Genomic DNA, 26,862 nt, shown 5'->3' with positions numbered 1-26,862 from the left:
CTTAATACATACAGGCCATTTAATGGGTGTTCCATCACAATCAGCCTCAGATATAGATGTAGTGGGCTTCTTGTGTATCAGACAGTGCCTCATCAATCTTAGTGGCGCTGTCCACACAGAAAAAGGAGAGGAAAGCAAATTGCTGTATTTAATTAATACACTGCCTCCTTTGTTACACTGCTGCTCAGTATCTTTCGGTCCACAGTAGGATAGACAGAACAAGAGAAACTCATTCACACTGCGCTGTAGACACAAGCCTGTTCACAGAGAGTGCAAAAGAAAGAATGAGAGGTAAAAAGATGGAGATGGAAAGAGGGGAGGGAGAGAGAGAGAGGGTCTAAAAAATGAATGGCCGAGCAGAACGGGCTGCATCCATCGGCAAACTTTATAATGAATGTCTAAGTTTGGCAAGCATGATGGATGAGTCGGGAATGGTGTTTGTCACAAATGCAATCTTCTTTGAATCGCTCTGCTGTTTCCCAGTTCAGGGCAAGGGCTTGTGTGCCGTGCTGAACCAGCTAGAGCGTTGCCCTAATCATGTCATTAACGTTTAATGATCTGACAATTAACTCAATGACTACAGAGCACATATGTATAACAAATTTCTCATATCAGTGTGTGTAAATGTTAATCTCGTTAGACTTGTTTACAGTAACATATTGGACAATTAAGGCAAAGCCACTGCATATTCAATTACCTTTGAGTGATGTGTTCTAGCTGTGGAGCTGAAGTGACATGAAGCTTATATGATGGTCATTTTGTGCTGAACTGCACAGCTGGGCCATGAGAACTCAGTGTGTTTGGCGAGTAACCAAATCAGTGCAGTCAAAAATCCTTTGATGGTCAAACAGAGGCGAAGTGACACGTTTTCCTCTAACCTTAGCAGCACAATTGATACAAAATCTCAGGTTATTTTGCAGTTAAAGAGATCAGATTTCTGTCAAATGAACTGTAGATTGTCATAAGGGGATGTTTCACATGTGGACTATAGTTCTTCAGTCTGATTTGTGAGTCCAGTATCAAGCTCATTACTGATATAGTGGACTTTTTTTTCTTATCCACCACTGTTATTTAGTCCTCTGTGTTTATACTAGGGGTGTCCCCGAATACAAATACGTTATTTGTTTGTTTTTTTTTTTACAAATATTTGTTTCACACAAATATTTTAAAAATTATTTGTTTTCGGGAAGAAAAAAAAACATGTCAAATACCAGTGCGCAGGTCAGTTACGTCACTATCTCAGTCTCTCTCCTCTGCTCTGCTGTTATGTCAATCAGCAGGTCTCAACAAGGAGAGTCACATCCACCTGCTACATGACGCATCTTTCCTAATTTAGACATCACTCCCGGAGTTGGGGCTGTTTGCCAGAGATAAAGCTGAGCTACTGACACATGTGAAGTGCTCCCAAGGGACTCCCCATAGCCTGTTGTTCTCCTTCTCCTTTCCACAGTTAGATTGTAAAAAATAGGCAACGAATGAAAAGTGCAAAGCAAGAGTTGCCTTTGAAGTTCTTCCCTACACGTTACATGCTGTGCTGTCTCTGTGTTATAGATGTATGAATAGGTAGAGGTCTGTCTGCAATGAGGCGATGAGTAAAGTTTTAGCTCAGTAGTCAGCGCAGTCGTCTATGATCTGGGAAACTCCAGTTCGAGACCTGGTGTGGTGACCTCCTTAGTAGTAGTTTTTGTAACACTTTAATTTTCTAAAATTAAAAGTGTAATAAAAACAAAAACAGGATTCTTAAGACTCTTTCCACTTTTATTCGAATACAAATACAAATATTTTTGCTGCCTCAACAAATACAGATACAAATACAAATACTGGGCCCTCTGCCCATCCCTAGTTTATACCTTGGAATGAAACTACCAATGAGGACACAGAGGTGGTGTCCGTATTATTTTCATGTACACATTTCCAGGACACAAAAATTAGAATTTTTTCAAAGTTTTTTAGTCTGTCAAATTTATAAGGCAAATAAAAGTATATGTACTGCATCTATGCCAAGCAAAAATGCATCTCCAAATCATGCCCATGTTTAGATGCACTGATCCAATCCACCATATAGGTATTTGCGCTGACCCTGACCTTATTAAGTGGATTGGGTGATGGGACCGATCCACATTCAATACAGTGTGTTCATTCAGTCAGTGCAGGTCACCAACTAATGCCATGCCTAAGGCCTCATGTTACTTTACATAACAATTATTCCAATGAGTTCATGGCAGTGAGGAAGACAGATTTTTAAATTTCGTTCTGGATTGGTATTTGCAGATACCCAATAATGAAGTATTGTGTACTTATATACATACAGTATATAATGACTCACAAGCTTTTAAGCATTGATGAGAGAATGCACACATTTTCAAAATTGACTTGGACTTGACTGAGGTGGGTTTTGATTTATTAATAAGTGTGATAGTTAAGCTCATCTACAGTAAACTTACTAAAAAAATTTTAGCTACAAAAAAATCCACTTTTTGTTTTCACTTGCACTAGAAAGCAGATGAGCTCGATGGAATGAAGCTAAGAAATTAGGTTAGGGTTATTTGAGGTGTGAGGTATGTCAATCATACTGTCAATCATCATACCTTTTAACAGAACTGCCCACTCCCATTGCCTGTGTTTCCACACCAGAGGAATACTGTCTCCTACAGTCTGTTCGATCTAAAGGACGAACAGCAGGGTCCATCTCTCAGAGATGTGGGTGGCCGGCTGCTTGCCCACCCATCAATATCATGCAAGTATGTTGCTGTGACCCACCATGCGTGTCCCCTCTGCTCAGATCAATAACACGAACAGATTGTACACCCCGCAAACCCCCATCCCCTCCTCCACTCTCTGAGGGATTAGTGTGTGCTTTTTCAACATCATTATCATATATCCCCTCTTTGAAAGGGCAGTGTCAGCTAGACTGTAGGAACACTACAGAAATTCAATTGACAGGATGAGCTTAATGGGATATAACAGGATAGGTAGTAGTTGAGTGTAACTGATAATGAAGCAGTCACTGTAGCAAGTGTGAGTCTTCTGTTTCATTTTCTAATGAAAGTTTTTGTCAGACAGTACAGACTGTCATTTGTTAACTTTAAAAGTTACCTGATGGTTTCTGAAAATAATACATACCGTAACAGCAAATACCAAGAAACAGGAAACAATCACTCACATTCACTGGGTCAAAAACAACCAAAGGAGATGGGCCACACACAGCCTCAGTCTCAGTGGAAAAGAGGACACGTGGGATGAAGGGGGGAGAGAAAAGAGAGGAAGGAGAGGTGTTCACCTTGAGAGTGCTCATCCATTACAGAAAGGCTGAGGCCCGCTCTGTCACACTGTCACAGTGATGCCACCTCTACACCACCCGAAAGGTCACCTAGCACTTCACTGCACTGCTTCAGACACAAATACACACACATTTGTGCATTTACAAAAACGCAGATGGGCACACTCCCATCTGTCACCCTATCGCTGACTAGTCACTGTTGCTGCCACACAAATAAACACAGATATGCATACTGTGCAAGAGGAAGATAGACTTTCACCAGTCACATTTGAACAATAACAAAAAAGAGGTTGATATTCTGTCATTTTACATGGGACTGCTCTGTCTCATAATTTATCTGCAATACCTTACCTACTTACTTATATTACCACTATTCTATATATAATATAAATGACTGAGCCTGCTCTTGTCTTTGTTGTTTTTGTACCGTATCAAGTCTGCAAGTAGCAAAGATCATAATACTTTTGTGTGGAATTCATACTGTATGAAAAAAACTCAAGTTCTGTTCATACACATTTCCAATAATGCAAGTTGTGCCAGATTTTACACAGTGACCTTCAATATGCCTTTCACACAGCAGTAAACAACAGAGAAAAAACAATGTTTGGCATTTGGATTTAATCAGTAAGCATGGACAATGCCGTAGCTCTACTTCACTTTTTAGCCATGACTTTGAAAATCTTTTAGATGACACTAAGCTATGCTTTCTATACTCCAACACAACAAACTCCTACCGGCACTCCTCTATTCAGCTCTTTCTTGGCTGAAAATTTGGCTGATTTTGACAATTCAACTCTCGTGAGATTTCAGAATGAGACTTCTCCTTGAGCGGGACTTGGTTAGAAACAATAACAAACGAACCGGATCAAGTGAAAGGTAAAAAAAAAAAACATTTTACTTTTCTGTATGGTCTTTTCCATATTGTTGTCAGACACTTATAATAACAATCTGCGCCTGTCAGTGGCAAAACAAGCACTTTTTAGTGGACGTACATTGACGGGGAGCTATTGCCCTGCCGGATTACATTGCAGCCCGTTTCGCAGCTGCCGGCGGAAGCGATCTTGCTCAGTATTGGACCAATTTCAAAAATTGTTGTCCCCATTAGTCACTTAGACACAAAATGATGAAAAAATATGGTCCAAGTTGAAAAATACCAGTTTCCCATTAAGTACAGAAAGGGAAGTGGTGGGTTGCAATGGTTGGAGTGGGAAGAGTGAAGGATTGCGAGTGAATCAGAGAGGTGGGAGAGGGTATGACAGACACGCTCACTCTGCTTCTTTAGGATCTGGAGAGAACAGGTGGTGTTATGATATCAGTGCGGTGCTTTAGAGGCTGCCTAGCACACATGTTCATCTAAGCGGCCAGTTAGCGGTTACCTCAGCATCTGCTTCCAGAGAAGAGCCTCACAGCAGGACATTTAAAACCATCAATAACCCAGTAAACCTGCAGGCTTTCTGCAGTTCGGAGTTCAACACAGTGCGTTTTAGGCATGGAGGGTCTTAGATCAGTGGGAAATCTGCACATTACCAGTACTTTGTTCATGAATAATGGGAAATGCAATAGTCTGGTTGCCTATACTGTATATTATGTGCATGTTGTTTTTTTTTTTGTTTTTTTTATGAACAACATCCAATTATTAGGCTACATTTTGTCCAGTTTTAGATGTTAAAATTTAACCCTTGCATGGTGTCGCTTATTAATTCAAGGTAGCATGTTTTTATCTATGCTAGCGGCATGGCTCTATTAATGTCGATCTGTCAGTCTGTTGGTGGGTGGGTGTGTCCACCCCTCTGGTCCAGACTAAAATATCTCAACAACTAGATTGCCATGGAATTATGTTTAGATATTCATAGCCTCCAGAGGATAAATCCTAATGACTTTGGTGATCCTATGACTTTTCCTCTAGCGCTACCAGCAGGTAGCACTAGAGTTCTCACTTATCCTGTGAAATACCTCAACATCTATTACTGGCACAAAACTTTGCACAGACATTGATGATGTACAGTGTATTAAATGATATGGTTGGCGATTGTCTATATTTTTCTTATTGTCAACAAATCTCATTTGCAGAGCCAAAACAACAATGAACTCATCCTACTTACAAGTATTGTGTGTGTATCTAAAGCCTGATATATTGTATTCATCTGTGCCATAGACCTGCAGTGTTGTCCAAAAACTATTAAAACCACATCAGTGAGCCACACTGTTGCACTGGGTGATGTTCCTTCACTTTGAAGAGAATGATTACGGTAGTTTGTTTAGAAACTGCTCCAAAGACTAATGACGCTGATAAGATTGTCACTCTCTGGAAAGAAGTTTCTTGCAGCAGACACCGCTGCACATGCGCAGGAATGCGGTTCTGTTTACAGAGCTTCGCTAGCTTATTTTGCTATATATCATAACCGCTTGATGTTGTACTACATTGTAAATTTCTCAAAGAACTACAATACACTACAGTATAGATGCAAGAAAAATATAGATAATCGCCAGCCTTATCCTTTAAAGACTTAATGACCATGTGGTTGAGATTTGAGTTTTTTGTGAAATGTCTTAACAGATAGGCTATTGGATGGATTTCAATTAAATTTGCAAATTTTAGCACGCTAGCACACAAAAGTTAGATGAAGACCATGGTAAACACTATACCTGCTAAAGCATTTTTGCATTGTCATTGTAAGCATGTTAGCATGCTGACATTAACATTTACCTAAAAGCACCACTGTGCTAAAGTATTGTCTCACAGAGCTGCTAGCATGGCTGTAGACTCTTAAGACCCTCAAGATGTTGCAGTTTTTAGTGGCTACTGTTTTTTAATGCCTTGTAAGAGAGAAGAGGGAGAAGTGGGCATTATTTTTGCATCAACTCAGACAGCTGGAGTGATCGCAATACAAAAGCCCACACCTTTGGCCCTTACAACATCATTGATTATGGACTTGTACATAATGTCCATCTTCGTTATGTTCAGGGTTTAGTTTCCAAACATTACATGTAAAAACACAATCCTCAAAATCACCTGTGATTTTCTTGTTTTGCTGCTTACTATCAACAAGGCTAAAATGTCATCACAAACTCCGTTTTATGTGCTCAGATTCAAATCATTGTTCTCTGGTAACTTCCATCAACAATTCATAATGTCCTCCAGACAGTGATCAATAAGTTTGAAGTGCAGACAGTTTGCATCATTAATTATCCACAAACAGTAAATGCTGTCAGTTGTATTATAGCTTTTATACAACAGTTACAGCTTCACTTTTTCGACAAGGGAGTGAGCATAGATAACACAGCACTGATTAGCTCACTGATTAACACAAGAGTTGCCATAGCAACCAATAAATCACTGCTAGAGGGTGAATATTGGTATTGAAGGCATGTAAAACATTCAGGAATGTTCTTTTCTTCATCCAGGAAGCTGTCTGCTGTCAGTTAATAGTAATAAAGCCATTTAATTTCATGTAATGTGCACTGTTTCTAGCCTGGTTGTGAAATTTATGAAATGTGTATAACGTCTTCATAATAAAATAGGTGAAACAAGGACATGTAGAAAAGACACTAACTTCACTCTGGTTTTATACATCAGAGTATTTTTATATTCTTGACAGATATTTCGAGCAAGGACTACCAGAATGATGGACAGTTTTTTCCCCCCAGCAGTCAGGCTGCTAAACAAAACTCCCCAGCCCACACCCCCTTCATACTGTCCCGTCCCAACCCTCCTCCCCCCTGCCCCCCCTCCCCAACAAGATCACTGAACTCTGAATCATGTTCAAACTAGTTTGTACTTGAATAATTTGCACTGGAAACTATTACTGACAACTGTGTGTGTAAATACGTGCACCTATTTTTATACTTATTTTATTCCTGATAACTGTTTTATTCTATTTTACTGTGTTAATAAGTGCTGACTGTCTTCTTAATATCTATTTTATTCTTAATAACATAACAGAATTATAAGAATATAATTTATTATATTCTGTTCTATTTTATTACCACTTTTATCTTATATTTTGCACTATATGGCTCAGGGAGATGTTTCATTGTTTTATACAATGATAATAAAGATACTTGGACTTGATATCTAACTCTCATCAAATTGTTTGTCTCCTGGTTTCTCAGACATGAGAATAATAAGCTAACTTCTGTGTTTCTTGAAACCAAAAATGTTTTTTGCGACAAATGGGTGGGGAAATTCTTTTTTAATACATATATTTATCTACACACAGTTTGTCTGTTTCAACTTTTTTTTCATGAGATTCTGTTATGCTGGGAAATGACAAAAGCATTGCTCAAACTGTGCCTGTCATTTATGATTTTAACCACAAAATCCAACATGTGGTCTCTCCGCTGCCACTTGAACAAATTATTAGGTGCCATAACCACTACTTCCACTGCTTTGCCAAAAACGCTCAACTGTGTCTCTCTATCATAACCATCCATAAACCACCCTGTCCTCACCAACTGTCTTATCAACATAAAATGCCAAGTGCACTAAACCACCCTGAAATGAAATGTGATAACCTTGAAGCCTTGATTGTTTGCCCTACATGTATATCATAAAATCCTGGTTGCCTCCACCTCAATAAATAAAGTGTCCAAGTATTTAACAAGAGTTTCATATGAAACACAAAGACTGGCTGACATATCTGAATGGGACCAATACATGCCCTTCCGCCTGTTTACTGCCCTGCGGCTATTTCAGCCTGTAACTGTTCATGCAGGCGTGTGACTTCTCCAGTTGAGATCTATTACGAGGCCTTTAACTTGTTACTCAGCCTCTGGGGAGGATTGGATACTGAGGAGGACTCCATCTTGAATTCCAAACTTCAAGGTTGCCTGTGTACTGTTGAAGAGTAGTTTGAAAGTTAAGTTAGAGCAAGTCCTAGAAATTCTCTATCAGTGCGTTCACACTCGTTAAATAGACTTCAATCACTTATATAATTTAAATTTTCAAAACACCTTTTTTTTGCATGAGGACAGGAGGACTCTTTTTCAATCTTTTATGCAAATAGAAGTATTCCAGTTAAAGTCTGATAAAGAGCACACGTGCCTGTCTTCAAAAAGGCTGAAGGTGAAGAGACACTCACCATTTAAGTTTTTTAGCTTGTATAAATAATTTGTAAATCTTGAGTGGTAGTTTGGTTTTGGTTCCTTTTGAATAAACTAAAAATTGAGTCACTACTCTTAGGTGAAAATATAAAATGAAAAAATACACAGAAAGAGTTTAATGTTTTAGAGCAATGAGTATTGCACTTACCAGTGTCATGGCACCGTTTCCGAAGAGCACATTCATGTCAAGTTACACAAAACAAGAGGCCCACTCATCTGAATTTATTTTTGAAAACAATCAAAAGCTTTGACATTTGAGTTGAAATGCAAACCTTCAATAACACAGTCCATACAGTCCTGACATTGGCAAATGTAAAAGTTACACTTTGCAAGACTTTACAGGAGTTTTGAAATTGGTCTTGTTGTGTTGACAGAATTAGCATAAAAAAATATTCCATGCCAAAGCACAGGTCACTTCACAGTGCCAAGTCCAGTCGTTGAACGAGAGAGAATGGTAGAAATGAAAAAAAGAAGAAGAGAGAAATCAAAAACCGTAAGATTACAGCCTAATAAGTGTCAGGGAACAGCAGCTGCTGACAGCTCCAGTCAGTGAAACCTGCAGCACCTGGGCTGCAGAGTGAGAGAAAGGAAAAGAGAGGCAGAGAGAGGAGCACTGAGAGAAGGAAAAGGTTAATTGTATCTAAGAATACTTAAGACTGTTTGCATTTTCCATCATACACCCAGGCCCACCTTAAGGTTCCCTGACCTTTTGTTTGCTGCCTAATGAAACCAGTGTAATAAATCACACTGTGACACACCTCTTCTTTCTCTCATACTCCTACTTGTGTATTTACTGCTGCTGGAAGTCTATGTGCCACTTCTCTCTCTCTATCAAGTCCTTCTTCTCTCTCTCTCTCTCCCTGTGTCTGTGTGTCTCTCTCCCTTTTGTGGACCCTGAGCCTGCATTAATAACACTGACACTCCAAGCGGGGGAGATAAAGGGAAATGAAGATGGGAACCAGAGTCTCTCAATATGTGTACTTCATCATATACCAGACAACCACTGAAACAAGAAGAGGGGGAACCGAAGGATTGGGGAGGAACGAAGAGAGGGAGTTGTTGAAGGAGGTGGAGAGACTGAGAGATGGAGAGACAGAAGAGGGGACGGGGTGAGGTGAAAATGTGGGTGGGTTGGCTGGAAGGAGGAAGGGAGGAATGGGACAAGTTGGAATAAAGACGCCGACAGGATTATTATTAGAAATGGTAGGTTGTTGGAAAGGTCTTTCATGACACCCAGAGCAGATGGAAAAGGACCATTGGAAGTTGGCAAGTTTCTTAAGGTTATCAGTGAACATACTGCAGATAGACATGGAGCGGTGGTAGGATTAAAAAAAACAAGTGGCAGGGATAAAACAAGTCTTGCTGCTTGTGCGTTTCCATCCAAGCTGTGGTTTCTTAATCATCAAATCTTAAGGTCTAATTTTTATCTTTGTCATCTTATCGTGCCATTAACCATAGTGACTTTTGTATAATTGGCACCGTCTTTGCTCTGTCAACAGATGGTGGTAAAGACTGATGATGGTGTACTGCTAACAGGCATAAAAATAGACTGGTAGCACTGCAGCAAACCTACTTTGTAGGGATGTGAGTGGCAGATTTGTAGCAACTGTATTTTTCATCTACATAGTCATACATATACGTACAGAATATTAAATGCATGTTATTGGCATGACATGCATGACATTTTTTGTGCTAGCCAACCAGGACCCTTGTTAACATTTCATTAGATAAGGAGTAAGCAGTGTTGTATTAGCTTCATGGCAATCAATTTTTATATAAGCCAAGGATTTTTTAGGCCTTTTCTCAACCCTTAAAGCAACTATAATCAATATTTTTATGCTAACAATGAATCACATGACTACTTGTAGGAATCCACAGAGAATTATCATCCGACTCTGCAGTTCCCCTCAGCTCTATAGAGCTGTAGCTATAGCATCTTTCTGCTCACTGCTGAAAACGTATTACTATTTTGTTTCTGTCTCACTGCCCTCAGGCAGCTGCTTTTGGTAAATAGTTCTAAAAATGCACTGCTTGCCCAGCACCAAATGGCAACTATCTGGTGACCATAGTAGAGCATTTAGCTGCTCAAGAGCCAGATATTTCCTGCAGGAGTTGGGAGACTGAAAAGAGGGCATAAAAGAGAATCAATAATAGACTTACATTCCCCAGGTGGCAAGATACACAACTCAAAATGAATGCTAATGTTGGTCCGTATCTGCTGAATGTGTAAATAGACTAACTACTGTAATAGTTAATGCAGGTTTAAAAGAGCATTTTGTACTTTGAGATACGTGGTTTCTACTGGGCAGCCACGAAAGATATCTGAAGAGAGGTTAACATTTGCAAGAGGCCTTTAAACTCCAGCTTTTTAGCTTTATCTGTTATTTTAAATTTCAGAAGTAATCCATTGGCTGCTAATTAAAACTTTGATTCAGACACACACAACACACACAGCTGTTTTGCAATGTAATTATAGTCCAGGATGTCTTTTGCTTTCTCTTTTATACTGTTTTACAGTTGAAGTTCAGAAACAATGGGCACACTCAGAGAAAGTCTGACAGGAGGGAATATGACTTTCTGTGGTGAGTAATCTTTAAATAAACAATTTGTTTCCATCGTGAACAAACGCAGGGCAATCTGAGTAGATTGTCCTTGTCATCATCAGCAACTGCCTCCTTCTTTTCGTCATCATCATAATTAGCATCATCACCTCTCAGTTGCAGCCCCCGTTACAGGGTGAATGAGAAAGTTTTAACAAACATTAGTATATATTTTTTTTTTATCTCCACAGCCACCAAAAGCATATCTCCAATAAATCTGTTAGATTTTTTTTTTTTTTTTTTTACAAAAGAAAATAGCAGACAGTTCGTTTTCAGAAGCAGATTGTTCAAAACTCCCACCAGTAATTAACAAGCAGAGGGACATAGTGAGAGCGAGAGGCAAACAGAAAGACAGATCCTCAGTGGCTTTAATTGGAACAACATCTCACACTATACAGAAGTGTCGTGCCGTTCCCATCAGCAGCAGCCCCCTGTTTCCCTTCATGCCTCCCTGTGCTCCACTTTTTCCCACTTCTTGGCTCTCTCTGTGCTCGTCTTCAATTAGCACTGGCCAATCAGTAGCCCAATTAAGTATTTTTGTGACTTCCTGCCTCTCTCCTCTCAAGCTGATGAATATTCAGCCATCTCCCAATTAGAGGAGTGTTAATGAGGATTAACGAACAAGAGGTCACTGACCACAGCTTCATGACTCACGCAATCTAGTCATTGATACATTTGGGAATATCTTTTCTCTGAAATGGAGATACTAACCGTTAACGAGACACACAGAAAGGACAGATAGTGGGAGGATGGTACACGTCTTATTATTTTGTCTATTTTTTAACACACAATGAATTTCACCAAAATCACATTTGCAAAGATACCATGTAGCAAAATGGCCTTGACAACCGATGTAAAAAGATTCTCCTCCCTTTTCCTGTCCCTCGCTTTGTCTGCCGCGTTCCCTCACAAGCAGACAAAGTAGAAGCAGTGAGTCAAGGCGGCCATGTGTGGCTCCTGTGTGCAGCTCTGTGAGCTTTGTTTGAGCTCGAGGATGCTCAATGAGACGCAAAGAGTGTCATTTCTCAGGCCTGTCCCACAGGCTTGCCGAGAGGGTGGAGAGGGGAAAATGGAAGTGTAACAAACAGACTGTTCAATTAGGGGCGGAATGGTGTGAAATTGCCTCCAAATGATAAGCCTCTATTATAGCCGTGGCTATATACTTGCCTGGTAGGTGAGTAGTTATGTATCTCAGAGAAAAACACAAATTTCAAGACGATATCTGCACATGCATCTTTAAGAATATGACAAAACAATCATTGTAGATATGGAACACAGTGCAAGTCAGGAAATGTGGTAAATATAGACATTATTTAGTTAGTGTAAGGAATACAATACTCTCTTCTTGTTGCAGAAGGACTGTATGAAGGTACAAGTATAATATAATTAAAAACCCCTACTAATACACATAGATAATCATGCTTCATGTCAAAAGGGTGCCAGTGTTGAGCAATCAGGACATGGTTGTGCCAGTTGGTTGTGATAAAGCTACATGGAATCAGACTTGTTTGCCGTCTAGAAATGAAATGTTACAAGTAGAGTTAGATACTGCACATCTAAAAATGTCTTAATAATTTAAACCAAATTGAAAATATAACAGTGCTGTTCACGGCTATTTCCCACCTCCTGTGCCATACTGGACTCCTCTCTGACATTATGGATGCACAGGCCTGCAGCCACTCCTCTAAGCTCATATATCACTGGATAAAGGTTAAGGAACAGAACTCTCCTCAGACTGGGCCCAGGAAAGGGCATGTGTAAGTAATTGTGAAGGGTTTTTTTCTCTCACAATGAAGAGGATAAAATCAAGTATTCAAACTTTGCAGAGCAGGATAACTCACAGAGGAAAGACAACTGTGCAAATCCTTTTGCCTCGAGATTAACAAGCTGATTAAGACACATCATGACTGCAAATCCAGAGGAGACATTTGGATAATGTCTCTGGCCCCTCTTTCCCCTTATACTCATAGGAAGGTCAGCACTCATGCACAAAGGTTCAACTAACAAGAGGTGTGCTAAGGGATCACTGCACTGGGCAGAGGTGGTAGAGAATTGCAAAGTAATAACTCATTCAGTTTGCTCTTGAAAATGCTACTAAATGAGTGGAGCACCAGAAAGCATAAATTATTTAAAAGTAAAGCTGCAATAATGTAGAAAACTTCAAATCATTAGTTTACAGTCAAACAAACATGAGCAGTTGTTTTTTTGTCCATAGACATTAGTCTGGTAAAAATATTGATGAAGAGCATCACCCATACGTGTCTGAAAGGATGATTTAAAGGGCTGAATGATATGGTTGGGAAAAAAAATAATAATGGTATTAAAGAAAAGAAAAAGAAAATTTACAAATGTTGACATAAATCACATTTATACAAAATCACTTAAAATTATTACACACAATCTTTTTTTAATTCAATAGATCTTCAGTGCAGTTAATTTGTTCCCACTATAAAACCCTTCATAAGGTTTTAAAACAAAAAAAATGTACTTTTTATTCTTATTTTGTCAGTTTTTAATAATATTTTACGAAAAATAATTAGTCCAGGCAACAGAATTTGATAAGAGAATAACACAATATGATCATACATACAATACAAATCCACTGAAATTCGATAAACAATAATATTTAATTATCACCAGCAAAGACAGAGAGGTATCAAGTGGCCACAGAGGAAGTGTATCTTAACACATGTTCGCATTGACTCTGCCATTCAGCTGTGATGGTTGCTGCCTGTATTTGACCCAAGTCTTTTCTACAAGTATACCAGGGCCAATTTGCTTTATCCCCAGTCAGTTAAAGCGCTGCAGGGATTTGGGCTCCACTGCCCTTTTGATATCTTCACCACTAGAGCCTAACATCAGCTGCCACAACCCAGAAAAAGAATAATTACATTTTTATGGATGACTTTATCAAGTAGAGTAAAGAAGCTCTCACACTAACAATGCTATGCAGGTATGATGTTTAAATCCCTATCCTGCTGAAATCAGCAGACCTTACCATTGGTGTTTTTCCTCAAGCAGGTTCCTGACAATGAAAAATGTCCGTATTCTCAAGTTCAGGCTGAGGGAGTGAGCATGAAAGAGTGTGTATGTGTGTGGGAGAGCGAGCTGGAGACAGTTACAGAGAGAGTGGGGGCAGCAGATAAAGAACATCAGTTTGTGTGCGTGAGCCTATAAGCAAATAGCATAAACTGCGTACCCCATGCCTACTGTGGTGTTAAGACCTTGCACAGTGAACTTATCCAGTTAGCGAGCTCCCCGCCTCTGTTATCCTTGATCAATAGCGTGAGGTGACAGGATGAGTCCCTGCACAGTGTGTTGGGGGGCAATCTTCATCCCCTTACCAGCTGGCCCTCGCAACCCCACCAAAGACAGATAGAAACACTACACATGCATGTGCATATTTACCTCCATGCACACATACTCACTCTCACACAGCCACATTGCCACTCACATCCATCCCACCATACCAGACAGGCTTTTAACAGATGGGGAGGAAGGGTTAAGGCCCCCTGCAACCATTCTGCAGCCACTCGATTGGGAAAGAAGTCATAAGATTAATGGGTGACAGGCTCTTAGTAGGTTTTTATGCATTCCTTCACCATTTTTCTCCTCCTTTTCTTCGCTCACCATACCTTTTGTTGAGCATGCTGACATAAGCTGAAAAACCTCATTGCGGTGTTCAGGTTTCTCGCGGGTCTATGTTGGTGTCCTGATTAAACTCCCCGTATGAGAAGCTCATGACCTCCACAGAAACTAATGTAGGAAGAGGCAAAGTGCATCTAGGAAGTGTTTTAATAATGCATTTAATACATGTGGAAATAAAAATGAGACACAGTGGTTTAAGAAGCGTGCACATGGTTGGAGCTTTTTCTTGATGATGAACAACAGTTTTATTCATCTGCCCAGCTCCTCTGTTCAGCGTTTCCCACTACAGCAGGTGTTCATACACTTGGTGAGCTTGATAGCAGCATGTTACTGTGCATGAGAAACATAATTCAATAAAAAAAAAAAATCTACAGCTATAATTTCATACATAATACATAGATACATAACCGTCAGATAATTCATAATGTTGCAAATGTAGAGGGTGTTGTAAAAATGTGTGACTTATCGAGTCAGTCACCTGGGTTTTATTTTTTGTAGAAAGGAGAAAACCCTGAATTTCAGACTGTTTCTTCAAAAAAAACTGTATTTTCAAAGAGTTCAGATTTGGTTCACTCCAAAACAAGCAACATGACTTGAGTGAGAATTTACGAGTTGAGCGCGATGGCACATCCAATAATTGTGTTTTCTTTCCAGTCCACCTCACTGAATGTATCACTAAGGTGACATTTCGCCTAGGATTTTATGTAATAATGAACTACATTGTTACTTTCTCTTTAATCAATAGATAGGCCTACAGAAATACAGGCAAAGTAATCCAAAGGTAGCAGAGTAGACTAACTAAAATGAGAGACAGAAAGCCATTCAGTTATTTTAGAGTTCACAGCAGTTCCACGCAGCAGCTAATCACAGACATGTGATTGTACAGTAATAAATGTAACTCTAATTATCAGTCGGATGACAAACTCTGATTACCAGTTGGATGACAAGGGCAAAATCTCAAGGGCAGTAAAACAAGACAGAAGAACGATGATGATGAGATAAGACATAAATTGCAATATGTGGCCTATCTCTCTGTCTGGTGCTGCAGATGAGATGGAGGAATATAGCATTATGGGTCCAGTGCCCTCGGAGCTGGACAGTACAGAGATGACTGTCCACTTCTGTCTATCAGTGTCTGCCAGCCACTGCTGTTTCTGATTCAGCTCCCAGAACTTTTCCTCTGCTTCGACTCCCGGGCTTTAATTACGCCTTAGGCACTACAAGGCAGCCTCTCTCCTAGCATAAATACATAAATACGTGAGTACAGACAAAGAAACATACAGACAGGTGGACAGGAAGGCGCACTAAGTCACATGCCAAACACACACACATATAATAAGGTGCATCATTGGAGCTGCAAAGAAGAGCACATTAACACAAGTCATTTGAATGGAACACAGGAACTGTCAGCTGAGGTCCCAAGGCTCCTGAGTCCAGCCAGTCAGTTAGTCGTTGTCTGGGCTCCACCGCCTCTGAATATAAAGCATCATAGTGACTGTCTGTCTTGCTGTACGCATTCCTATTATGAGCCCAGCAGCATGTATAGCATGCATATGGGGGGAGTACTGTATGTGTAGACCATTAACGGGGGACAAGGATCAGAATATGATTTGATGGGCAATGTGTGGGGAACACGATTTCGACACAGGCATGCAGTGTTATACAATAAATTTTAGATAGCAGGTATTGTGCCAGCACAACTCTCACTGACAAGCAGATGGAAGAATGCTCCAAGACTACATTATAACCCCCGATCAGACACAGCCAGTGTTTCCAACATCTTCAGACTCCATCATTACCTATTCAGAGCCTATTCCACCGGACTGTCATGGGACTCATTACTCCATTGCTTTGTGAGGCTGCAGACAGTCGCACGGCTGTGCGGTGGGTAAGAGAGAGAACGCGTGCGCTGACCCAGGGCACGGGTGCTGACATGGAGTGTCTATCAACACACATGTAGAGTACACAGGGTTTGACCGCACTGAGGGAGGCTTGGAGGTAGAATGATGCTGCCGACAGTCCACCAACTGTTCAGGGCCCTGCTGGAGTCCATGTAATCAACATGCATGATGATGTAATATTGTGTGGGAGCAGCATTGGTGAGAAGAAATGCAAATACTTCTCCCATGAATACTGGGAGATACACAATATTAAAGTATATCTTACTACAATACTGACATGCATATATGTACATTGAAAAAGTTATTGTTGCTGTCCATAGTGGCTGTAAAAAGATTTCCCTTTAATGCAATTCCGATGTAAGAGAAAATCCACGGTCGTTGTTCTGTGCAAAAATACAATCTAAAGTTTAACTGATGTTAACATGAGGATTCAGCAGTTTAAATTAGTCAAATCAATTGGGTTTCTTCCAAAGTTAAAGTTTTAGCGCAAAATTTTTTCTTCACCTTAGTGTTTCCGTGGTAATCTGCAGTAGAGGGAAAGTAACAGAAAGAGGGAATTTTGAGCTAAAATAACTAAATTTGGAAGATACCCATTTGATTTCCCTAACTTAGACTGCTGAAGATTCATATAAGCTTTGGTCGAACTTTGGAATGCAGTTTTGCAAAGAATGAGGACTGTGAATTTTGTCCACCATCACCTACATTTGAATCGTGCTAGAAAGGCATCATGCCAGGCACAGGATGTACTGGCTTTTTTTGTTACATCCAGGGGATTTAATTTCTACTAAGCCTTACAGGTGTACTAGCCAATAGAAGCCACAACATATACTTAATACCTTGGTTGCCAACATCAACAAAGGATGTGGGCCTTACCTGAACCCCGGTGAGCTCAACTTGATTTCTGCAGTCACTCCACTTATTCCCCGCAGCAGAAACAATTACAGTGACCAATAACTCTTTCGATGTGTATACTGACGTGTTTTAAGACAGTGTGTTTTCATGTACATATGTCAGTGAATCTGCTTGTGTCTGTCTTCCTTTGTACCTAACAGTGTGTGACTGTCTGAGTGCAGAGTAGAGAGGGAAACAACTGTGGTGTGACAATGTGGCTTCAGTCAATGAATGAAAAGATTCTGTTTATCTCACTCCATTCACCTCACTCCTCTGTGTTCTTCTCCTCCTCCTCTCAAGACCTGGGGCACTCAGCAAATTAATATCAAACATGCGCCTGTCAGCTGCCTCAGTTGGTAGAACAAACCAGATATTAACAGTAATAAAAAGAAAGCTTTAACAGAGCAGAGCAGGATGGGAGAGGAGAAGAGGGAAAAGCAAAAAATGACCATGGACTTTCTGAGATGGATGTGAATGCGCACACAGGCATATACAGTACACACATGCATGCAATCACACACGCACACACACACACAGCCCTGTGTTATATGATCCAGAAAGAGCAGGATAATGGAAAAGACTGGGGGTGTGAGAGGATTGTGTCTTCTCCCTAGCTACAACTCTCCACTGTCCGCTGCCTTACAATCCTTCAGACCACTCCACTGAAACCTTCAGCCAAGCTTCAAAACATTGCTTATTACAGCAGTGTTGCTGCACAAAAAAAAGAAAGAAAAGAAGAAGAAAAAACTGAGACCATAAAAAGCCTATTTATTTAATGTATCTTGTTTATAAGGAATGGCTGCTCAGATGAACACTGCTGTAATCATGCTAAGCAATGTCCTCTCAAGCTGAATGTGAATGTTAATAAAAAGATCAGTAGCTTGATGGTGTTTTAAATCCAAGGGCTCAGAGAGGCTTGTGTGATCGTGTGGAGGTGATAGAGGGATCAGGCTCGCCTCAGTTCAAACTGGGGGCTATCACGGAATATTCCCTGCTCCATGGACGGACTGCATTTATAAAGCACCTTCCTAGTCTTCCGACCACTCAAAGCGCTTTACACTACATGCCAGTATTCACTCATTCACACACACATTCATACACTGATGGCAGAGGTTGCCATGCAAGGTGCCAACCTGCTCATCAGGAGTTCTGATGCTCATTCACACACACACACACACAGTCAGACTGATGGCACAGCCTTCGGGAGCAATTTGGGGTTCAGTATCTTGCCCAAGGACACTTTGACATGCGGACAGGAGGAGCCGGGGATCGAACCGCCGGTCTTCCAATTAGTGGGCGACCCGCTCTACCTCCTGTGCCAGAGCCGCCCATGGATCCAATTCCTTTGGTGCTGTATACGACGAGTTCATGATGACATGAAATTAGCCCACTTCAATTAGTGCCTCCATCAGTGGCTCATTAAACAGGTGTGCCATCCCAACATTAGAGACCACTTGGAAACATCACAATATATACACACAGATCATCTCTGTGCATGGTGGATACCCCTGTCTCCCCTCTGTCTCTTTGCTTATTTCTTTATATTTCCTCTTTCCATCTCTCTTTTTGCTTTCATTCTTTCTCCCCTTCTCTAAAAGAGAAAGCAAAGAACTTTAAACTGAACAAATGCAGATATTCACATCAATCAATCAATCAATCAATCAATCAATCAATAAAGTTTGTCACATGTAATCATATAAGCTACAATCACATTGAAATGTAATCCCACCAGTTCCTTCAATTTGTGCATTAAAAAGAGTTTAAATAGAGGAAATAGTAATAAATATACGTGTATGATTGGAGGGGGAAGGGGGGGAGGGAGGGCAGTCTTAGGCAGGGAACAGTGACCTCATTTAGGATCTTAGTGGCATGAGGGTAGAAGCTCTTCCTGAGCCTCTCAGTGCTGGCCTGGTGTATCCGGTGCCTTCCTCCCCACCGCAGCAGGGAGAAAAGGCAGTTATCCGGGTGTTTGGGATTCTTAATGATTCTCTTAGCCTTATTCTTGCAGCGCCTGATGTAAATATCCTTCAGGTAGGGTAGGACACTGCCTATTGTATGTTTAGCCGAACAAACTACTCTTTGCAGGGTCTGCTGTTTCGATATATTATTATATCATTAAATGCTAGATTAATACTAAATACTGGGGACTGAATCCCTGAATTCTTGTTCACAAGTAAATGTATGCAAGTTAAAGGTCTCTCTTAAATGTACAGTATACTGAGGAATTAGCTAACATAAAGACTGCAGCAGCAACTATTTTCCCCTTGCAGAGCCAAAAGAGGTAAGAAAACCCTCTTATAACCCCAGTAATAATCAGATCAGCATGCCCTCTTTATAGTTTAAAAAATATTAACGCCTTTTGAAACACTTTACAGAAAGCATGTAAGCAAACAGGAATTAAAAGAGAGAAGCAACCTAACATCATGTCATTTGATGATTGTGTATGTCAGACTTTATGAAACAGGCAGCAGAATTCGCTCTTTAATAATGTTAAATGATGAAAACAAGAGAGAAGAGAAGTGAGGAAAAGCATCCTTCATTCTCACGGCTTCAACAGCAAAATAAGTTTTAAAATCCACCAGTGATGCAGCCTGTGAATGAACAAAAAGTCTCCTTCCTTGTTATTATAACATTTTTAACTCACTGTTCTTTCTCTCTGTTCTCACTCACACACCAAGTGCCAAATATTGAGTGAGTATTGTTTCTTTTCGTAAATGTCATGTCTGAATAATGTTGTCTGAATGACAAAAGCCATAATTTTAACAGCCTGATGAAGCCAGTAATGTTATGTATTCCATGTCTGAAAAGGGTTTAAGGACATGAGGAAAAACTACCCAAAAATACCTTGACACATTAGGGGAAAAATGGAAAAAAAATGTAATCGAGGCAAATAGAAATTTCCTCAAACTCTGGCTGTGCAGTAAGCTGTAGGAGGGAAAAATACAACGGTTGATTTTTGTTAGTAGAAGTTCAACACACAAGGGGTTATAACTGAAGAATGGGATTATCATATCTTAAGTCTAAATATATTATGTGATAAATCCAATTGAAGGAGTCTGACGGGTCCAGTGAAATTCAGACTGAATATGACATGTAAGTAAATCAATGCAAAAATAGTACTACAGATATCCATGTTTCCATAGTTTCCATGTGGCTCACGTAAACCGTGGCTCAAAGGTGCAAACACAACATAATCATTGCATGTTATTATCCGATCTATTTGCTCTTACCTTACTCCTGGGAACTTTGTACATTCATTACAAAAACATGTGAAGTAAATCTTAAAGGATAGGTTCACAAGGAGGGATGATTATGGCAAGAAAAACCTGTTTCAATGATAATATGGGCACCTGACTATTGTTTTAAGACAGACTTGAAAAATTGTGAACCCGTTCTTTGAGCGGTGGCCCCATTAAGAACAGTGAGAAGTCCTATTGGTTAATTAGTTGATCAATAAATTCTGGGTTTGCTTATACAGATATTGTATTTGCTTTTATAAAAATATTGATCACATGCGGGGTAAGTAGATTGTCCTCCAAAAGAAAAACGAGAGCCCTCTAACAACGAAAGGAATTATGACTCTTGTCCGGAACAAGAGAGGAAGTAGTTTGACGTTCTTATGAAGCTGCAGTGTCTGTTTGGAAGAGGTCAGCATGGATGGTTTGGTAAACAAAACAATGGAGCTTAACATGGTTGTTTCATGTTTCCTGCTGACAGTCAATGTTGGTTTAACCAAGTGATTATTATTGTAACCATGATGACGAAGGTACCCCAACCTTAACAAAGTAGTAATTTTAATCCTACCCATGCTCTTTCTCTAACCTTAACCAAGTTGTCACTAACTTACAAGCATAAGTCAGAGTGAGCAGAAAATGTCTTTATTTTCAGTTTTATTTAGAGATCTTTCAGTCAGTTGTATGATCATCTGGTTTTGTCCCCGCAGTTTCACATTAATGGTGTTGAGATGAATGTCAAACTGAAAAGCTGAGTTGCATTAACACTTTTCTTCCCTAAACTTGTTAATGGTCACCTCTGTACTTACCATGAAACACCCTCACACATCTCATGGGTTCAGCGCCACAGTTTTAACAGCCAGCCAACCCCTGTGAAAAGAGGCACATCTTGAAATACATGAGGTTTTTGTGGCAAATGAGACAGAAGAAAAGTACTCACTTTCCCAATTATCATACTTGTTTTTCCATATCATTTATCTTGTGTTTACTTCAAATACTGTGACACAATGTACAGTACAGAGTAGGTACAGCCTTGTACAGTACCTTGTTCTCTGAGTATAGTCCACTTGCACTGTTTCTAATTGTATATTTGAATAGTTGTGATGATCACACAGGACACATGTTGCACTTTCCCGCAGAATCTTTAATTTAACTACATATTTCTCTTCTCTTGTATCCCCTTCCACCACTCCTCTCACTTGTCTCACCTCTCTCTGTCTTACTCTTACCTGTCTCTTGACGTTTTCTCTGATATCTCTTAATTCATCTCCTACATTAATTTATAGCTATCTCACATAGTGTTGGGCAAGTTACTTGAAAAATGTAATGAATTACTTAGTGCTAAAAAAAACAATTACATTATTTTACCCAAGAGGAAAAGTGATTTGTTACAATTCAATTCATCGTGGTTTAACAAGCAGCCAGCCTACAGTTTGTATTTACTGATCATCAACAGCTAGATCAGCCCTGGTGGCTGCACAGAGCTGAGAAATGCCATCAGTTACTTATTAGTAAGAATGCAACACAGGGTGGCCACATCTCCTGATTTACTCACATCACTCTACTTTCTTATTTTCACAAATGCTTGCTCTGGGATGTAAAACCTTAATGCAGAATAGTTGCATATGAACTTGCTGGATAAGGATCTTCCATTGCTAAATTATCTGCTTTACTCTCATTTGCAACTAAATCACTGTTACTTTTTTTCTCCACCATCACCCTTTCCTACCATCCTACTCTTAGCACTACAGATGAATACTGTATACACATTATGCTGCATCTCATCCTCTTCTCTTCCCTTATCCACTTCCTGTCATTCTGATCCCTCTTAAACATGTCAGACTCTGGATCTGCTCCCAACGGAAGCCACTGCTATCACCATCTGACTCTGCTGCAGGGGAATCTGAACGGTGAGCCAAATGCCTGAATAACAGGTGATGTGGATGTGGGGAAAAGGTAGTAAGACGAGTGAGGAGGAGAGAGGCGCATGTGAGGTGGGTGTGATAGGGAGTGAGAGAAACCAGAGGAAGGGGGAAGGGGGGGGGGGCAAAGAGAAACAGAAGGTGTGACGTATAATAACTTTAGAAAGATAGACACAAGAAAAGGGAGGGGATGATTGCTGGCAGATGATTTTTTTAAAGGGAATGCCTCTTAACGAGCTCCCAGGATGCCATGTAAGGGGAACCCAGCCCTGCGCTGGTGGGAAGGCACCAAGGAGCTCATTAAGAGCCACAGCCCATCCCTGCTAACCTGCCATGTCCTGCCCTACCCTGCTCCATTCACATCTCAAAATGAAGGACAGGACCCGAGCATTGAATCCTGCTTCAGACAATGCATGCTAATGAGCTGTGTGCATGCTGTGAGGAGGTGTTTTGGTGGATGGTTGATGGTGTCTCTGTGTTTAATTGCTTGCTCTGTAGACAGGCTGTACTGTTGGTTAGCACCAAACGCTCGACATTTTGAGGGAACTTGCTTTTTTCTGAACTTCATCTCAGGTTGATCATGATTAATTCATGGTCCTTGCAGTGTGAAGCTCTGCCATTGACATGGATACTGCATGTACACTTCATAGACTACAGTGATTTAGGTGGAAGCTGACAGCTGACTGAAATCAGATTTCATTCATAATTGCAGCTAAATACAGAAAACAACAGACTTTATTGTCTTTCTTTCTCCTTACCTTACTTTTTCCCTTCTTTTTTCTTTGGTCTCTCTGTATGGTGTATAGTTCATGGTGTAAAAAATGTCTTCTACAGTCAAAGGCTTCTTTCCACTCGTGGCTTGCAAACACATTTAATTGCTTGTGCCATATGATGTTGAGGGCTCAAAGCCTTTGTTGCAAATGTGAAGAGAAAAACACTGGACCATCGTTAGCTGCATTTTCTGTTGTAAATGTGCAGTGGGTGTTTTTCCCTTTCAACCACAATACATCAAGCTGCCAAGGGCCCTTTATACAAAAGTTGTTATCATGTGGACCTTTCAGCTAGTACACTGCCATGCGGAGGTCAAAGCAGCTGTTCTGAAGCTGTTGATTAGCTCCACCAGTAGATAGTGTAACCAGCTATTCTTACATGAACTCTAAACTTTTGTCACAGTTTGCTCCACTCTACTAATGTCCTTTTATTTTTGATATAATACAATGATAGTATTTATTTCTATATTCAGTGAGTATAGTTGTGGTAATAATTAATGATTAATAATCACCATGTGATCACCATGTCTTTATCAGAACTCCACTTCTGAGTTTAAATTCACAAGTAAAACAAAACTTAAAGGTTAATCCTTCATTAAAATGATGAAGCTATTTTTTTGTTGCTCCCATTTTATTTTTGCAAAGGTCATATTTATGGTAGCACCAGACATTCCTGCTCATGGTTAAATATAGCTTCATCCTACTCTATGAGGCAGTAAAGAAAAGATTTCACTTGGCATGTGTTTTTACAGAAATCCTCAAGAAGCTAAACCAGCTTAACTAGCAGCAAAAATACCAAAATATGGGAAGGGTTTCAAACAAAGGATTTTACCACATCATGGCTCAGTTTTCATTGTTGTGTTTGTCATTCTAGAGACTGTGTCGTGTTGGCTTTGAAATATGTGCTTTTGTGAGGACAGGCAGGTAGATGAAAATGCTATTTTTCCTCTTAAAATTCTTTATATCGTGTTAAAGTGTTAACTGTCAGGGTACAGTATGTATTTTTTTTAAATCTCAGCAAAAATGTGGCATCCATGCAACCACACCAAAGTTAAGTAAAATAACTTGCCATGCAGTCTATAAGTAGTACATTTAGATTGCAGAAAAAAAAATTAAAAAATACAGTCTCTCTCCTCCCTGCTTGAAGAGTAATAATGAGGGCCATTTTGGCACCTAGACCTGCTTCTGGCTGGCCGCCTAGGGGAGGTTCACACTAATCATCCTGGTGTGAAGGTAGGAGCCTTGCCTGTCTGCTTAGACCGCCTCATTAAACACCTCACCTGATGGGTGCCACCAACCTGAACCTTAGCTCAAGTCCCTCAGCTTGGCCTTCCTCTTCTCTGAACGTCCCTGACAACATCAGATCCTGGGCACTATTCACAGGTGCTGTATCCCAAATGAATTGGTTCCTGCAATGGACAAATACATTCCTCCAAACTAACCTTGTACAGTGCTATAAAACTAACTTGTGCAATAGTGTGTCCTATCTTTAGAGAGCCTTGTTTTCAGACTGTTTGTAAGTTCAAATGTAGTTCTAGCATAATACCCAGCTGTTACTAAATATTTCCACCTACCAACTAGTTGTACTGTAGCTGTGTGTTGACTGGTGTCCAAGTGACACAATCAGTTTGCTACAGAAAACATTTAGAGAAATCTAAAGAAGTATAACTCACAGCTGACTGGGATCAGCTAACTGAGAGTGAACATGAATTGAACACAATGTATACATGTATAAGCTGATGAAGCCAGCTTCTCTTCTGAAATGTTGATTTAATACAACCTAGTTCTTATTTTTGCAGTTTTGTCAATCATTCCAACTGGTATTAACAACATTTTACTCACCAATACAACCAACACATCCTCATAATGAAACCACTACATAGGTCAATTGTGCCTGCACTCAAGAACAACCCATTGGAGCATAATATGTCGCCTTCCTAAACCATTACAAATCACTTTTAAAAGATAATGATGTTTTATGATGTGACAACACTGTGGTTAAGGTCTGGTTAGGTTTAGATACAAAAACCACCTGGTCAGAGTTAGGGAAAGATCATGGTTTGGGTTAAAATGATCACTTGAAATGTGGTTTCTACTCCCTTAAAGTTATGCAACCTTTGTCATGGCAACAGTAAACACCACAACAATCGTTGTTATGTTTATTTTAATAAAGTCACAACTTGCAGTTGGAACTGTGACACTTGCGGTTGGAAATGGGAAGCGAATGGTGGTCTCCTGCAGCTAAGTCCACTTTTTGTCATCTAACTATCTAGCCATCCACTCAACTCATCTCCTCCTAATAAGGCGAATTATCACATTATATTGACGTCATCTGAACTGCGTAACTTGCAGGTCATAATCACTGCGGCCACTAGATGGCATAAATGTAACTATAGGTCGTTTTTGTCAGCTGAATTTTAGACCTATATTGTCGTTTTTCTTGTGAGGACAGGCTGATATAACTGCATATATCTGGGAACCCAATGGCATCACTAATAAGAAGTAAGACGGGGCAAGAAACATATGATCAAAAACCTTTTAAACAAGTCCCTAGAATGGAAATTAGTGTGAAATTATGACCTAAACTGTCTGTTGTAAACATCCATCACAGTTTACAGACCGACTTCCTGGTTCAACTTTTCCCTATTGTACAGCGGATACAGTTTTACTGTGCAATGACAGATTATCATTGACATTTCAGGTGCACTTATTATCAGTTTTACTTAAAGTAACTTAAAGCAATAAGATAGTTTAGATAATCTGGTTAAACAGCCAAACTGTTGACTTCTTTACAACCTGTCTGATCGCTGACTGCTCATTTCTTGCCCTGTCTGACTTATTTTAATCAATGTTGCTGTGTTCACACAGTACGATGTAATCATAACCAATTGATGAAATGATGGCAAAACCTTTGCAACTATAGTAAAACCCAAGTTGTAATACACCAGAATCTTCCTCTTAAATTCGGGGGCAAAAACTAAAGAATGTAGTCAATATTTTAACATCATAGCGATTTTATGGTTTTAAATCCAATGTGGTGGACTACAAAGGCAACACAACAAAATCTTTCAGACATGGAAAAGTGTGCAACTGCATTATTAAAGGGTTCACAGTAAATATGGCGGTATAGAATAAAGCAAACACAATGGCGGCCATGCTCGTGCAGAAGACAAACAAAGAAGGAACTTTCAACCTCTTACAAAGTGGTACAATCTAAGGGGAACAAGAAGAAGAGCAAACTTTGCCCACCCCATATGGCTGCTATGGGGAGTTGAGTATTTGCTTTAACAGCGGATCAGGAGTCAAGTGGCTGGATTCATTTGTTGGAGTGCTCAGAGTTAGGAGTGCCACAGAGGGAGGAAGAGGGGGAATGAGTGTCAGAGGATAAAGAGAATGGCAAGCTGTAGGAGGTGAGAGGTAGATAAGCCTGGAGAGAAAAGAGACAGACAGACAGCAAGAGAGCAAGAGCAACACAGGTAGTGAGGACAAGAGAGAGGGAAAGAGAGGGTTCAGT

General features: G+C 40.0%; 1 protein-coding gene and 1 long non-coding RNA gene across 2 annotated transcripts in view; both read left to right on the top strand.

Annotated features, from left to right (window-relative positions):
- Window positions 1-697: 697 nt before the first annotated feature.
- On the top strand, window positions 698-19,181 carry LOC122981226. The gene is made up of 4 exons (XR_006403191.1): window positions 698-708; window positions 3,014-3,018; window positions 12,301-12,303; window positions 19,102-19,181. It is a non-coding gene; the product is annotated as an uncharacterized LOC122981226 (long non-coding RNA).
- A 3,314-nt stretch (window positions 19,182-22,495) lies between these two features.
- The window catches only part of LOC122980918 (neurexophilin-4), a 57,389-nt gene continuing 53,022 nt past the window's right edge, over window positions 22,496-26,862 (top strand). The window contains exon 1 of the mRNA XM_044349361.1: window positions 22,496-22,566. The gene's annotated coding sequence lies outside the window, so the exon portion shown is untranslated. The remainder of the gene's footprint in view (window positions 22,567-26,862) is intronic.

The sequence above is a fragment of the Thunnus albacares genome, chromosome 4 (assembly GCF_914725855.1).
Source record: "Thunnus albacares chromosome 4, fThuAlb1.1, whole genome shotgun sequence".
NCBI classification, from domain to species: Eukaryota; Metazoa; Chordata; class Actinopteri; order Scombriformes; family Scombridae; genus Thunnus; species Thunnus albacares.
This window is presented reverse-complemented; position numbering and strand designations above follow the sequence as displayed.